Source organism: Pelodiscus sinensis, chromosome 19 (genome assembly GCF_052426305.1).
Source record: "Pelodiscus sinensis isolate ZL-2025 chromosome 19, ASM5242630v1, whole genome shotgun sequence".
Lineage (NCBI taxonomy): Eukaryota > Metazoa > Chordata > Testudines > Trionychidae > Pelodiscus > Pelodiscus sinensis.
In genome coordinates this window covers 11,341,024-11,352,668 of record NC_143070.1, presented here as the reverse complement: position 1 = coordinate 11,352,668, position 11,645 = coordinate 11,341,024, and positions in this window count along the sequence as shown.

The following is an 11,645-nucleotide window of genomic DNA, read 5'->3' as shown; positions in this document are numbered from 1 at the left end:
CCCCCCGTCAGGCCTGCTTCCCACTGGCCGCCCCAACCCCCCTCCCTCCCCCGGCCAGCCCTGCCTCCCTCCCGGCCCGGCCCCCCACCCTCATCTGAGATCAAGTGTGTCCGATATTTTTTTACTCACCTGGTAACCCTACTCCCATTGCAGGTGGGAGCCTGGGCGGGTCATTTCCACAGGGCCCCCGGCCTGGCATCTGCCGGTGTCTGCTCTAGCGGCCCATTGCCCAGCGGGGTCCCTCACCTCTGGCCCAGCAGCAGTGGGCAGAGGGGTCAGCCCCCTCCCTGGCCGGCCGGCCGATGTCCTTGGCTGGGCCCCCGAGGGACCATCCCAGCTGGGTCCCGAGCTCCCTACTGGGGGTGTGCTGAGCTGGGATGGACGGGAGGAGATGGGGCCCATCAGAGTCCTGCTCCCAACCCCCCTGGGCCAGGCGCCTCCCTCCTCACGACCCGTGCCCAGGCTGTGCCAACGAGCCCCCATCCCCATCCCCATCCCCGGGGCTGGGCCCTGGTGCTCAGGGGAGCGAGTCGGATCCATGGGGCCTGGCTCTTGGGAAGGGCCTTGTCTCTCCAGACTAGGGCAATGTGGATGGATCCCATAGTGGGGGAGGGGGGAGTTGTGAGGGGGAGGGGATGGGATTTGAGGTTCTTGTTCCCAGAACCAGCTAGGCCCTGAGATCAACTTCCACTCCCAGCCCTGACCCTGGAGGGGGAAGGGCCCAACACAGCCCTGACCAAGGGTCCCTGTCTCCGCTTTCCCACCCCCACCCCCCAGTGCTAAAGGAAAACAGCCTCCCCCTGCTCGCCCATGCTCACCTCCCCGCTGTCTGCGCGCCCGTGTGGGGCTCTGCCCGCAGGTCCCCCCGCAGGGCCGGCCCGAGGCCAGACCCCGCCGTGCGGAGCCTGCAAAGGAAGAGGAGCCGGGGTCACCGCTGGGAAACCTCCTCCCTCACCATGGCCCCCTGCTCAGCCAATCAGCAGTGAGACTGGGAGAGGGGGCGGCCGAGAGGTCTCAGGGGATGTCCCAAGGGCTGGCCCAGGTCACCCCCGAGGGGTCGGTCTCAGAGCGATTCCAGCCCCGCCTCTTTGGGGGGCTCCCACACAGCCAGAAAGGGCTGGGGGGGGGGTGTCTGAGGCTGCCCTGCCTTGCAGCTGATGTCAGGGGATCTCCATGAGCTCAGCCCCCCCCCCCCCCAGCTCCTTCCCCCCACAGGCCTTTGTGGCATCACCGTCCCCTCCCCCCACACGCCTGGTGTCCTGCCCCCAGCCAGCACCTTGGGACACTTGGACAATCAGAGCCCAGAGCTGTACAACCAGCCACAGCCCAACCACTGCTCATGGGCACCGCCAGCAAGTGTGTGAGTAGCCCTGGCCCTTAGAGAGACTCGGGAACTGCCCAGAGATAGGTACGGTAGAGAAACCGCTTGATCACTCCCCCTCCTGCCGACACACACACACCTCCCCCACAAGCCCTGCTGGTCTGGGACTGATCCGTCTGGTCTGTGAATCACAGAACAGTAGAATGGGAAGGGACATTGAGAAGCCATCAAGTCCAGTTCCCTGCTCTCACGGCAGGACCCAGCTCCGTCTAGATCATCCCTGACAGGTGTCTGTGCAACCTGCTCTGAAATATCCCCAGTGATGGAGATTCCGCAACCTCCCCAGGCAATTTGTTCCAGTGTTTCACAACACTGACAGGAAGTTTTCCCAACAGGCAGAAACATTTTCCAAATGTCCAACCTAAACCTCCCTTGCTGCAGTTTCAGCCCATTGCTCCTTGTCCCGTCCTCAGAGGCCAAGGAGAACAGTTGTCTCCCTCCTCCTTGTGACTCCCTTTTAGATACTTGAAAACCGCTCTCATGTCCCCTCTCAGTCTTCTCCTTTCCAGACTAAACAAGCCCAGTTCTTTCACTCTCATGTTTTCTAAACTGTTCCACATTTTTGTTGCTCTTCTCCAGGCCTTCTCCAATTTCTCCAATTCATTCTTCAAACATGGTGCCCAGAATTGGAGACACGACTCCAAGTGAGGCCTAAGTAGCTCAGAGCAGAGCGGAAGAACGACTTCTCCTGTCTTGCTCACCACACTCCTGTTAGTGCCTCCCAGAATCATGGTTGCTTTTTTCTACAAGTGTCACACTTTTGACTCCTGTTTAGCTTGTGGTCCACTCTGACCCCTAGATCCCTTTCTGCAGGACTCCTTCCTAGAGAGTCACTTCCCGTTCTGTATGTGTGACGTGGATTGTCCCTTCCGAAGTGGAGCACTTTGCATTTGTCTTTATTAAACTTCATCCTATTTACCTCAGATAATTTTTCCAGTTTGTCCAGATCACTTTGAATTCTGACCCTTCCTCCAAAGCACTTGCCACCCCGCCCAGTTTTATATCATCTGCAAACTTAATAATCGCCCTCTCCATGCCAATATCTAAATCATTGATGGAGATTGAACAGAATCGTCCCAGAACAGACCCCTGCAGAGCCCCACGTGTTAGGCCCTTCCAGCATGGCTGGGAGCCATTAATAACGACTCACTGAGAACAGTTTTAAAGAGAACAAAAGGTCTCCCCTGTCAGTAACGACCCACTCGGCCAATCCGCAGCGAGACTGGAAGCTCGGAGGCAGCAGGGGGAGGGGAGAGGGCTCAACAGATGTCCAAAAATATGCTCCCAGTGCTCTGCCAGCTCAGCTCTGAGTGAGGCCTCCGACCGCCCCAATCTCCCAACACCCACCCACCCTAATTGCGTGTGGAGCAGGGAAAGGGGGGAAGATGCAGAAGAAGGCGAGACAGAGGGAGGGAAGGGGGCAAAGGGGAACCAAACTGAGCAGGCTCCAAACCTCTCTGAGGCTCCGACCGTCTCACCGGGTCCGACACTGCCGGCCGCAGGGAAGTAGAAAACGCCGATGAGGCTCCTCCTGCCCCCGCCCCTCGGTCCCAATTCTCCATCTGGTCCCCGCAGAGACCCTGGGAAGGGGCCGCGCTGCTGCCAAACCGCGGGAATCTCTGAACTTGCCCCGGCCTTGCGCCTCTGTCCTGAGTGGCTGTTGTCAGGGTCTCTCTGAGGTCATCCCTGTCCCCCAATAGGCTGAGGTCCTGCCACAGGCCTTTGTGATGTCAGTGCTCCACCTACCCCTCCCCTGCAAGGCTGATGACCTGGCCCTGGCCAGCCCCTCTGGGTGTTTGAGGGGTTCCCCTGGAGCCCCACTGAATGGCAGCTGGGTCTGGGGCCGAGCCGGCTGGCCACTGATGCCCCAGGGGCTGCTCCCTCGGCCCCACCCAGCTTGTCGGTCCTTAGCAGAGTGTAAGGCCAGACAAGCCCATTCGTGGGTCAATAAAGGTTGCCCCTCCCTCAGCACCTCAGACATTAGGCCACTGTAACTGGGGGAGGGGGGAATTGTTAACAGGACTGGTGTAAGCACTAGCATGGACACTATAAAGGACCCTTCTCTTCCTAGACTTTAATGTTGGTCCTGAGCTGGAATCAGCTCCTGCTAGAAACTCTTTCACACAGGTGGGACCGACTCCCTGGTAGTTTTTTCCTTCCCCCACATTAACGACAGTTGATATATTGGCAAAGCGCCTCTAGCTTGTCTCATCTGCAGCGCTCAACCTACTTTCCAAAGGAAAGAAGGTTCATTTTCCCCATTCGGCAGATGGGGAAACTGAGGCACAGAAAGGGACAGTGTCTTGCCCAAAGTCACCCCACTGGAAAGTGGTAGACCCAGGTCTGTTGAATCCCAATCCAGGGCTGGACATGTACCCCTCGATCAGTAAGGACCATATTAGTGACCCTCTGAGCATGGGTTCTTCAGGATCTAGAGGCTGGTGACTTAGAGTGAAGGGCCCTGGAGGAACTGGAAAACATTCAGAGCCAGGGGCCAGAGATGACAAAGCCCAGGCAATGGGACCAGAGGAGGAGCAACTAAGAGCATCAGGCTGCCCAGCTTAGGGATGAGGCAGCTGCCAGGGATCTGAGGGGTGTCTATCAAAGGACGAAAGGTGCAGAAACATGTGGCTAGAGAAGTGGGATTGACCTGTTCCTACAAAATAAACCAACAGCACAGAGGGAGCTGGGGTGTCAGCAGATGAAGCTAGTTATGCTTATAAGAAGGACACGGGATCTTTTTCAGGGGAGAAGGCAACATACTGTGTTAATTGAGAATATACTAGAGAAGCAGTGAGCATCTAGCCAGACACATACACTACGGCCATGTCTACACTACCAGTTTTCTCTGCAAAAAATATACTAATGAGGGATTCATTTGCATGATCCACAATCTCATTTGCATATTTCCCTGCAGATCTTGGTGTTCCTCATAAAGAAAATGTATTGTTTGATGTTTCTCGGTCTTAAAAAGTTTAAGAAACACTGATCTAGACTTACGGCAGCAAATGTGTTCTTCAAAAGAGAGCATCCACATGGCCAAAGTGCAACAAAACAACCATCTGATTTTTCGACAGAGAGCATCCTAACACTGATTGGATACTCTGTAGCATTTCATTTGGGATTACTGTGGACGGGGTGGCCACCAGGGCATCTGTGCTTTTTCCTGGATGCCTCTTCTTTCAAAAAAAAATCCATCTTTCTTGTCCACACACGTCTTTTTCTAAAAAAGGCATCTTCCTTTAGAATGAGGTTTACTGCTGCCAGAAAAAACCCTCTGTTCTTTTGATTACCTGTCACAAGAACACAACTGCAGTGTGGACGTAAGTGTTGTTTTTCCAGAAAAACCCTGCTATGTAGATGCACCCTGAGACTGCTGGAATGGGGTGGGGGATAGGTTGGGTTGTTACTTTCCCTTCTGGCTCCAAAGTTTCAAAAAGTTTAAACCTAAAAATATTCCCTCCAGCTCTGAGCAGGGTGTGTTGAAAGGGGGGGGCTGGGCCCTTGGACTGCAAAGTCTCAAAGCTGGCCTGCCCATGAAAACGCCCTGCCCCTCATGGCTTGTTGCTGATTGAGGGGCTGCTGCCATTTCCAGGCCTCATCACCAGCTGCTGTGACCTTAACCCAGGGAGCCTGTGTAGCTCAGCTGGTCCCAGCGAGGTGGTTAGATACCCGTCGAGACACAGCCACGCCGAGGCTCCTCTGCACACACAGTGTCACTGAAAGAACTCAAGGGGGTTGGTTCCCATCTCTTGTCTCAGTCTAAATCCTTTTGTGTCTGTGGACCCCCTCACTGCGAATTAGTGTAAACTGCCAGTGGGAGTCGGGAACCACAAGGGCTGCTCACTGTGGCCACAGGCTAGGCCTGTCCCCGTCCCAGCATCTCTGGGCAGGAGCCAGGTACAGGCCAGGCAAAGGGTGCTGCAGCAGATCTGGTTGTGGGCTGGGGAGGGGGGTACCTCACTGGTAGGAAGGGGGGCAGCATGGCAGGTCTGGCAAGACTGTCTATGGCTGGGTTCAAACTGGATGGGGCGCCCCAGCCCTGGCAGATCTAGTCTTGGGCTAGGTTCAGGTCAGGGAGGGGGGCCCTGGTTGCAGTTGGTCTAAGCCACAGCAGGTCAGGGACCAGGGATGGAGGTTTGTGGCACCACCAGCCACCCCACAGGTCTGGGCACTTCAGCTGGGTTTGGGCTGGGGTACCCCACCTGCAGCAGAGATGTAGCTGGGGGAGGGGCACCCCAGTCATGGCTGTGTTCGAGCTGCAGCAAAGTTGGGGGCGGGGGGGCTTCTGGCCACAAGAGATTGGGGCTGGGTTTGGACCCCTCCCGTGGCCTTGGCAGGTTGGAGCCCAGCATGGAACACCCCAGCCACAGCGGAGCCTGAGTGGGTTCCCATAGCACCTGTGAGATGCTCAGTAGCCTGCTCTGTCCAAAATGTGGACCCTAAATAAAACAAGCCGGCTGATATTTTTGCACAGACTGTGACTGAGCTCTGGCTAGTGAGGGCCCCACTCACCAGCCTGCCCTGCTGCCCAGTCTACCACGCCCACGAGCCGACAAATGTTCCCGTCCACATGGGGCTTTTAGTGGCAAAACCTCTCCTGCAAAGAGGATCAGCAGAAGATATACAAATGAGAGTGCGATTTGCATATCTTCTACCGCAAAAAATGGCAATGTAGACATAGCCAGAGAGGGTGGGAGAGCCAGATCTGAGAATTGGGGACAAGTCAAATCTGAGGAGAAATTTGCCAGTGAAGAGTTAATGGCTTCCTTTGCCTTTCCTCATCCGCTCACCCCAAGGCTGTGTCTAGACTGGCAAGTTTTTCCACAAAATCAGATGATTTTGCAGAAAAACTTGCCAGCTGTCTACACTGGCCGCTTGAATTTCTGGAAAAGCACTAACGATCTCATGTAAAATCATCAGTGCTTTTCCGGAAATACTATGCTGCTCCCCTTTGGGCAAAAGTCTTTTTCCGAAAGACTTTTGCGCAAAAGGGCCAGTGTAGACAGCACAGTAGTGTTTTCCGCAAAAAAGCCCTGATTGCGAAAACGGTGATCAGGGCTTTTTTGCGGAAAACCGCATCTAGATTGGCCACGGACGCTTTTCCGCAAAAAGTGCTTTTGCGGAAAAGCATCCTGCCAATCTAGACGCAATTTTTCCGAAAATGCTTTTAACGGAAAACTTTTCTGTTAAAAGCATTTTCGGAAAATCATGCCAGTGTAGCAGCCTCCCCTCTCCCGCCCACTGCTCTTACTAGAGGTAGCAGGAGTGGGGGCAGGTGGCACCACAGAGACAGGGCTGGTAGGAACAGAGTGCTAAGCTGGCTCCCCCAGCACTGGCTCCAGTTTCCCCTGACCCCTCTTGCTGCCTGTCATAATGAAGCAGCAAAGGGTGGGGGAGGGGAGCGAGTAAGCTTATGCTTACTGGTAGTCGACTCCTTGCTAACATCCTTAACTTGGGAAGTGCAGGGCCCCGCAGCGCTAGTGACTCTCCTGACCATGCCGGGAGTGGCTGTCCCCTGTGCATGGGAGCTCGGCGTGTAGCCACAGGCAGGTAGTTCGAACTACGGGCATTTAAACACGGCGCCCGGCTGGGAACATGCAAATGAAGCCCGGGATATTTAAATCCCGGGCTTCATTTGCAAGTTCGAATGCCTACATTAGCCACCCTAGTTCGAACTAGGGTGGCAGTGTAGACATACCCAGAGAGAGAGAGTGTGTGTGTATAATAAAAATATGTATGTTCTACAAAAAAACCCTTCAAAACTAGATTATAAAGAGAAACCGCAGAACCGCAATTCATTTGCAATTTCAATACAATCCAAATAGGACAGAATGATGATTTAAATTTGTTATCTTACTATAAAGACTATTTCCTCTCTTGGTAGTTTTACCTCCCCATCAGCTGCTGTGAATGAGCCAACTTTTATACCCCTGTCCTCTGGAAAAACTTAAATGACTAGTCGTGCAGCACCTTGGAGACTAACAAAACATGTAGATGGTCTCATGAGCTTTCATGGGCACCATCTGAGAAGTGGGTTGTCCCCACAACAGCTCATGAGAGCCTCTAAAGTGCTTCAGGACTGTCCATTGTTTTTTAAAGTTTTTTCAGTTGCTTTCATCTGTTATTCACCTTTTTGTCACACATTCAACAGAGGGATACCTTTGTGCCTGGGCTGCTCTGAGCTGTCCCTGCCCCCGGGCTGGGCGTGTCCCTTCCTGCCCTGCAAACATCTCCCGCCAGGTGTCTTCCTCACCCTGCATCTGGCTGCGCTGGGAGCTCCGGGCAGCGGGCGCTCAGCCTGGAGAAGGGCAGGGAGTTTGTTCCATCCTCCCCTCAGCCCCCTCCTGGGCAGCCCGGCAGCCCAGGCGAGTGGAGCAACTTGGGGAACTGGCCTGGCCAACCCTGCTGAACCCGCCTCCTACCCATCGTCGCTCTCCTGCTGGCTGCCAGCCCTGACCTTGGCCCCCGCCCCCTGCCCTGCTCACCTCCTGCTCTGACCCGCAGCCTGGGGGGCTTAGACACACGAGCCCTTGGTCATCTGCTTCCCTGTTGAACGTGAACTGAGACAGTGGCCCAGTGAGACCAGAGACAGGTAACGCCCTTGGGGGCTGGATTCCCAGCATTCCCCTGGCTCCTTCATGTCCCCTCTTCCTGCCCTCCCCTGCACTGCCAAGGTCAGAGGAGTCTCAGCAGCCTGGGGCGCAGGTCCCCTCTCACTCCACCTGTTCTTGTCTCATTTCAGTGTCGTTATCTGGCCGCTCTCCAGCTGTGCAGGGCCCCGCGTGCCCGGACACCTGGGTGGGCTACCAGGGGAAATGCTTCTATTTCTCCGAGGGGGAAGGGAACTGGACCTACAGCCAGAGCCGCTGCTCTGCCCTGGGGGCTTCCCTGGCTGGGATCGACACCCCGCAGGAAATGGTGAGAGACTCATCACACTGGCCAGGCCTGGGCTCTGCCCTGCGTGGGAGGAGCAGCCCAGAGCCCAGAGCCAATGGACTTTCCAGCCACTGAATGCCCGGCCGGGCTGGGCCCAGGCCCCTCTGGTGTCAGTGACCGGTGGAGGGGGGGAGAGGATCAGCCACTGTCAGGCCTCTCAGCAGGAGACGCCCCTCTGGGGCTGGGCTGCCCCAGTGTCTGCTGGGCTGCCTGGGGCTGGAGGGGGCTGAGACCCCAGCGCGGCTGGAAGAGCCAGTGCCCCTGGGTAGGGGAAGAGCAGCCAGCTGAGGGTGGGGGAAGGGTCCTCTTAGGCCTGGCCCCTCCCAGCATCCCTTGCACTGATCAGCTGGGCTTTTCCTTTCCCTTCCCTGGGGAGGGCTGGAGGAAGCACAGCTGCCTGTCAGGTGAGGGTTTCACACAGAGCCTGGCCCGGCATGGGAGGTTGGGGGAGCTTGGACCCAGCAGTTCCCAAGAGCAGCCCCAGCCCTGGGGAGGTCGGGGTGAGGGGAGCTGGGTTTGGTGGGGGGGTTAATACTGAATTACCTAGAGTTGGGCAAGGGGGAGGGGCAAATCCCCAGCCACCCCCTGGGAACACTGAGACCCCTCTGTGCTCCCCTGGGATTCCCTGCCCAGAGATGGGGAGCAGCAGGGTCTGGCCCTGACACCCCCTTTCCCTCCGCTGTTCTAGGACCACTAGCTCGGCTTCCAGAGGGACCCGGGGCAGCTCTGGAAATGGGCAAACGGCACCAAATTCAACAACTGGTGAGTCTTTGCCCCCCTCCCCTCTCTGTGAGCTCCCTGGGCTTTGTGTCCCCGCTGTGTGAGGTGCCCAGTTCAGGCCGAGCCGCCAGCTGGTGCTGTGGGAGCAGCCAGAGAGCGCTCGGTGTGTTAGTGACGGGTGCCAGCCGGTGTCTCTCGCTTGGTGATGGGCCAAAGCCTCCTCGTCTGTCTGACTCTAACCAGGCATCAACATGGAAAGGGCTGGACAGTGTTAAGTTCTGGGTGCCTGAGAGTCTGATTTCAGTGGGAGCTGGGTGGGTTCAAATACCCAACCCCCACCTGAGCCAATCGCAGGGTGTGAATCCTAGAATGGCAGATTAGGCCTCACTGCTGGGGGTGAGGTGGGGTGTGAAAATCTAACCACAAGCTGCACCATGAAATCTCTAGATAGAAATTCCCTGCTTGACCCCCAAGAGCACAGCAGTAGGGAAGTGCCACCGACCTCCCCGTGCTGGTCAGGTGTGTGATTGTGAGAAGCCCAGAGAGATGAGAGAGGCTACAAAGGCAGAAAACCCAATAATGCTGGAGGGTTTCAGCTCTTCCCATGTTGCCTGGGTACGTGTCACTTCAGGAGGGGAGCTGTGAAGGAACTCAGCAATGAAATTGCAGCACTGCCAGCAGTGTGTAACCCGGTGCTCGCATTTATCTCTGCACCACGTGACTGCAACTTCAGTGCCAGGCAAACCGTGGTAATGACCAGAATTAACAGACACAATTGCAAGTGAAATCACTCAGCTCAAAGCAAGTTACTAAGACAAAGCAAAACACGCCAGCTAATCCTAATACGCAAAGAAACATGCTCCGTGCAAATTCTTATCCCAGTAGTTGTTCTGCTCGTCCCTTTCACAAGTTAAGCAGCCTCCTCTCTATTGGGCCTGATTATTCCCCCTGTTCAGTCTTAGATAAGCGGGAGAGGTGGGCACATGGCAGGAGGCCCCCACTCACCACCCACGATGCTCTGGGTTACCTCCTTGCCATCCCAACCCAGCTCTGCTGGCAGGGTGCTGGTGGCTCCCCGCCTGCTCCCTCAGCCATGTGATCAGGCGGGCGGGGGCTGGGTTAGCCTGGCTCTGGGACACGTCTTGGCCCACCCAGAGCCAGAGGCTGGAGGTCTGGGGGTGGGGAGATCCCAGCCTGCCCAGAGTGGTGCTGGGCCTCTTCCCAGCCCAGAACCTGCCACTGAGTAGCCAGGATGGGTCAGTGGGGGAGGATTTGCCTGTGGGCCGGGATCCCGCCCTGTGCCCAGGTGGGTCGTGCTGGGTCCAGCTCTGGCGGAAGCTGGGTGTGAGCGGCTGGGTCACGCCATGGCCCCGAGGTCTGTGCTGCTGCCGTTTAGCTCCAGCCTTCCCAGCGCAGCCTGGTCTGCTGGGCCCCCGGCCTGAGAGCTGATGTCAAGTGCCCGGGGAGCCCTGGCCCCAGCTCTTCTGTGCGGTGTCACTGCTGCTCCCCTGGAGCCAATGCTCAGGGCAGTTTGGGTGCTGGGGCAGCTGGGTGGGGAGCAGGAACAGGGGTTAAAACATCCCCTCGGCGTAAATGCTCCAGGGAGGCCAGTTCCTCTTAGAACCTCGCCTGGCCCCACTGCCCCCTGTGGAACTGGCCCCTTCAGCGGGGGGCAGGGCTGGGGCCTGGTTCTGGTGCAGGAAGGGAACTGAGGGGCTGGGAATGTGCGAGTGTCGCCCCCTGTCTGTCAGCGATGGGAAACACCCGGCTCCTGCCTCACACCCGCTCCCTGGCTTCTGCCCTGCAAGTTCAGGATCGGAGGAGATGGCGACTGCGCGTATCTGAACGAGAAGAAGGTCAGCAGCTTGCGATGCGCCAGTGAGGGACACTGGATCTGCAGCAAGCCAGATGCACTTACAGCAGCAAAGGAGACTCCAGTGGGACGAGGCTCGTAACAGGAGTGTTGGACAATTAGCCCTGGGAAAGCTGGACTGGTCTGTCTTCAGCATCACACCTGAGCCGTCTGAGCCTCTCTGGGTGAAAACCACAAAAGCCGCTTGCACATTTTGTCCTCTCCCCACAGCTGCCTGTTTTCCCTGCCAGTGGAACTGCTCAGATCGGCCTTTCCCACCCGGCTCATCTGGTGCAGGAATCATCCCTGAGCCAAGAGGCACAATATCAGCCTCAGTATTCCCTGCCCGAGCCCCCTCTGCAGAAGCTTTTTGCTTCAGGGTGCATCTACACAGCAGCATTATTCCCAAAAAACAATGTGAGCGTCTACACGGCAATTCCACTTCTGACTTCAGCAAATCTCATTCCATGAGGAATGAAGCCTTTTCTGAGATAGCAATGGGACAGCCACACCACTGCTGCTAATTCGGAATAGCTTCTTCCCAGGGCCATTCAAAGGAGTTACTCCCCAGTGCTTCCTGGGGCTCTAACTCGAAGTAGTGCCTCCATGTTAGGACTGATTTCAAGGCTCCCTTTCGTGTGGATGTGCTATTTCGAAATAAGCCACTTCTGAGTATTTCTTCCAGAATAGCTTATTCTGAAATAAGTGTGCCATGTAGATGTCCCCTCAGCACACTCAGGCTATGTCTATACT